The following is a 5,000-nucleotide window of genomic DNA, read 5'->3' on the forward strand; positions in this document are numbered from 1 at the left end:
CAAACTGAACAGATAATTGCTCTTTGTTTGTTTGTTTGTCTAGAAGTGTGCGAACATGAACGTAAGGAGATTATGTTGATCTGTTCTATTCATTAATTGTAGAGTCTCATCTATTTGTACACACACACACACACACACACACACATACACATACACATACACAAGATTGCTTTGTGAATTTTGTTGCTCAGATTGCAAACTGTAATCATCTAGATGCTGAATTGGTTTATCTGTTGAAGGGTATTTGGTTAATGCTGCTGCATTTGGTAGGCTTACAGCTAGCGCTCTCTCTCTCTCTCTCTCTCTCTCTCTCTCTCTCTCTCTCCCTCCCCCCATCCCTCTCCCTCCCTCCCTCTCTCTCTCTCTCTCTCTCTCTCTGTCTCTCTGTCTCTGGGATACAGATGGCTGTGTCATTGAATAGAGGAAAGTTGAACAGAGGGAAGTGATGCTAGTGAAACAGTGGAAAGGAAAGGAAGAGATACATGGTGGAAGATTAAGGGAGAGAGGAATAGAGGGAGAAGGGTGTGTGCTGATAGGATTGTGAAAAACACACGCACGTGCACACACAAACACACACACACACACACAAAACACATCACATTACATCACATCATACACTATGAGTGCACACTATGTGTGTTAGTGAATGTTTCTCAAGGGTGTGTGTGTGTGTGTGTATGAGCGTGCAGGCGTGTGTGTCCTTAGTCTGGTTTCCTCAGTCTGACAGCATAGCTTTTAAACATGACAGTTATTCCCTCTTATCAGCTGTTTTTTTAAGACACTCCACCTCTTGATGTGACCCCCTGCCAAGACACACGCACACACACGCACACACACGCACACACACGCACACACACGCACACACACACCCATCCACCCCTCTGTGCTCAAACTAAGAGCAGTCACTCTCTCTCTCTCTCTCTCTCTCTCTCTCTCTCTCTCTCTCTCTCTCTCTCTGAATCCATCTCTCAATTTTTCTTTTTGTCTCTGAGAAGTTCTTTTTCATGTCCCTCCTCCAACTTTCCCTGTCCCTTTCAACCCTCTTCAGAATTGATCATTCCTCTCTCTCTCTCTCTCTCTCTCTCTCTCTCTCTCGCTGTGTTTTACTCTTCTTCCTCTCTCTCTCTCTCTCTTTTTTTTTTTTAACTTTTTCATGTCCTTTATTTGCACTGTTTCTCGCCTTTTTCCTCCTCCTCCATCTCTCATCAGTCCAACGCTGCAGTGACCAATCTTTCATCCTGCCACACATTCCTCTCATCTCCACTTTTTTTCCCTCCCTTCTTTTTTTTTTAAACACTTTCACGCTTGTTTTTACCTTTCATTCGTCTTTGCAGCATATTGCAGCTCTCTCTCTCTCTCTCTCTCTCTCTCTCTCTCTCTCTCTCATGTTCTCTTACTCTATAACACATTACTTTTATTCTCTCTCTTTCATCGCTTTCTCTCTCTCTCTCACACGCACACACACACACACACACACACGTGTGCACACACTCTCAGAGAGACCCGGTGTGTTCTTGATTGACACACACTCTGACATTTAATTCAGGTTAGCTATTGATCAGACAGTCTTAAGCCGTAGCCAGTCTCTGAGCCCTGTGAGGACCACTGTTCTCTCATACACAATCCAGTCAAGTATTTTGCATCTGATTGACATTTGTGAGCTCTGTAAACCGTAAATGCCTTCAGTCACCCGTTCCCTCGCAGCTCAGCTCGACCCGCTGCACGCACACACACACACACACACACACACACACACACACACACACACACACACACGCTCACAGAGCGAATAGAGCACTGAAGTGTGTGTGAGAAGCAGGTGCGTATGACAGTAAGTGACTGTCAGAGTGTACTGTGGTAATCTTGCTGGAGTCAGAACAGGGCTTTTCTATTCTGTAATGTTTCAGCTTTGACTGTTTACTTTTCATCCTTATTACTTCTCTCTCTCGCTCTCCTGCTCGCTCACTCGCCCCTCCCCGTGTTGCCTTTTATGCCGTTACCTCGGTGAATATTACTTACTCATATTATTACTTTAGAAGAGATCTTTACTGTTGCTCATATTAGCTATTTTTGTATTTTAGGAGATGAAGTCTTTTCAGGTTAATTGTAAATAAAAACTGTGGACAGAAATGTGCAGACACGTGTGTGTGTGTGTGTGTGTGTGTGTGTGTGTGTGCATGCCTGTGGATGTGTCATTTAATTGAATAAAACAAAAATAGGGGTAGCATTAGGGTTTGCCACTCAGGGTGTATAGTTGGTCACTGGCAAGAGTCATTGACAAAAACAATGACTTCCTGACCTAGAGAGATTCAGTGAATTCAGGTGACATCAGTGAGGTACCATGATAACATCAAGTATTTGGTATTTAAAGCTGAAATGTGTTTCCTCTACGTTGAAACCGAATGTTTTCCAGGCTCATGTGTAAATGTTTCAGCACCGACACTCTGACATCATAACCGTAGAATGTTGGCTTTACTGCTGAGAGTTCTAAACGATGACATCACAGTGAGTGAAATTAGAACTTCTCTTCTCGGTGTGCTTCTCGTTTGCAGTTCCCCGTTTTGGATATTTTCAAGACTTACGAACAAGCGCAACACTTCACAGGGAGAAAGTCGACCTCATAAAACGAAGGAACGAACGAACGGAGACGAAAGAAAGAACAGAACCGGCTGAGCAATGGCTACACGGGCCTTTCCAGATGTCTAATGGACTTTGATCTTGACTGGGTGAGTACCAAGAGAAGGATGAAAAGAGAGGGATAAGGGAATCCATCAGCAAAGAGAGAGAGAGAGAATGGTAGAGACTCTGAGAAACACAGACGGGGGGAAAGTTTCTGGATTGAATTAAAAAAAAAAAAAAAAAAAAGTAATTAGAGAGAATGAAACGGATGAAACAAAAATAATGAGAGTGTGAAACGGGCGAGCGCTCTAAAAATGGATAGAAAAGGAGAAAAAGACGCCAAGGATGTATTAAAGAACAGAGACCAGGTCTTAGCTCAGGGGGATAATGTGACAAAAAATGCCACTTTCTGTCTAATAATGGAGTGGTAAGTGTTAAAACGTGAGAGAGAGAGGGAGACAAACAGACAGGCGGAGAAGACGGGCTGTTTAGATGTGATATGAAGGCGGGTGGAAGTTAAACGCAGCACGCAGTGTGTGGGTATTCGTCTTAAGTTGGCATTATTTGATTTTATTTATTTATTTTTTTTTTTTTTGAAAGTGGAAATGAATATCTTTTTTTTCTGTCAGTCACCAGCTGACATCAAACACAAGTGCTAAATAGCTCCTGCAGCACACACTTACCAGGAGGAGACACACACACACACACATACACACACATCCTCAGGGACTTTGTTAGATGAGACACTGAAGTGTCACTGTTATATATGGTGTGTATATATATATATATATATAACAGTGTGTGCGTGTGTGTCTGCTGGCTGTATGCTTTCTTTTTTTCTTTTTTTTCTTATTAAAGTTTGTGTTAGCCTCTCCATGCTGATCACAGGTATGAGCACATTTCTACTGACAGAATCATTAGCAAAGTTTTGACCCTGTCCATCTCCTCCTCTTTATCTCTGTCCTTTACTCTCTGTCCCTGTGGATTGTCTGTCTCTCTCTCTCTCAGTCTGTCTCTCTGTCTGTCTGTCTGTCTGTCCCTCTCTCTCTCTCTCTGTAGCGTTGTGTTTAGCAGGAAAAGTGTGAGTGATGGTGGTGAGGGTAAGTTAACTCAGTGAAGTTTTCTTTTCTTTCTTTTCTCTTCTTTTTCTCTTTTTTTCCAATTCAGTAGCGACCAGTGAGACAATGAGCACTGACCCAGGTCTCTGTTCAGACCTGGGTCAATTTGACCCAGAAAGGGGCGTTTTCAAGCCTGGTGACCAGAAGCAGAGGCCCGCCTGTCGGCAGTTAGCGGCGAAACACGTGCAACAAACATAAAGCTCACATCTAGAACGAATAAAGCCGTTGTTTATGCAGTAGATCGTAGCAGGGAAGTGGTTTTAAGGTGAACGATTGCTTTGGGTCTGTTTTCGCGTTGGTCTTTTTCCATTCAAAAAAAAAAAAAAGATGATGTCAAGTATGTGACTGTTTACAGAGAATGGAAAAACTCTGGTAAAACGTCTCATGCATTAAGATAAACTGGTTGATAAAAAAAAAAAAAAATTATATTAGTAGGAGAGACTTTGAAATGAAAGATGTGACGTGTGTGTGACTCTCACGGTTTGTGATCTGCGAACGTGAAATGGTGAAATAACCGGTCAGTCTGACACAGAGGTACACTGTGTTTTTAGTTGGTTGTTTGCGTGGTTAATGTGTATCCACTTCAGAGGAGAGGGTTCCAAAAAAAGTTCAGAAGGTCAGAATCGGGGGACCCAGTTTGGGGGACCAAACTCTTATGCCACCAAAACTATGGAAAATGCCAGAAACAGTGGCACCTAGTAGCCAGAATTTTGTGTGTGTGTGTGTGTGAGTAGCTGAAAGCTGTAATTTGCCTATGTGTAGTCAGCTGTTTCAGCTTCAGTTGAAGGTATGCAGTGAAGTTTGAGGCATTGAAGACTTGGTTTCATGTGGAAAAGCCCAGTTTATGCCGATTCCCTTACAGGAACTGTCAGCACTGTCAAAACCCTGTCAAACTCCTGAAAATACCACACACATGGACCAAAGTGTGGTATGTCAGAGTGACAGTGTGGATGTGATGTTACTGTGATGGGACTATCCTAAGATTTTGGTGGAATAGTGTTCTTCAGAAGGAAATAAGGTTTGAGGTGGGCAAGAAATGTCTGTCTCTCTCCACCACAGAGTGCCTGTCTGTCTCTCTCCTCTGCAATATCTGTCTGTGGCTCTCTCCACCACAGAGCACCTGTCTGTCCCTCTCCTGTACAGTACCTGTCTGTGTTCTGCCACTGCAGAATACCTCTCTCCACCACACAGCACCCGTCTGTCTCTCCACCACAGAGCACCTGTCTGTCTCTCTCCTCAACAATACCTGTCTGTGTCTTTCTC

General features: G+C 43.3%; 1 long non-coding RNA gene across 1 annotated transcript in view; it reads left to right on the top strand.

Moving 5' to 3' along the window:
- Nucleotides 1–5,000, top strand: part of LOC115829471 (uncharacterized) — a 33,684-nt gene that overhangs the window by 11,436 nt on the left and 17,248 nt on the right. The window contains exon 2 of the long non-coding RNA XR_004025997.1: nucleotides 2,553–2,726. This is a non-coding gene — a long non-coding RNA (uncharacterized LOC115829471). The remainder of the gene's footprint in view (nucleotides 1–2,552; nucleotides 2,727–5,000) is intronic.

The sequence above is a fragment of the Chanos chanos genome, chromosome 16 (genome assembly GCF_902362185.1).
Source record: "Chanos chanos chromosome 16, fChaCha1.1, whole genome shotgun sequence".
NCBI lineage: Eukaryota > Metazoa > Chordata > Actinopteri > Gonorynchiformes > Chanidae > Chanos > Chanos chanos.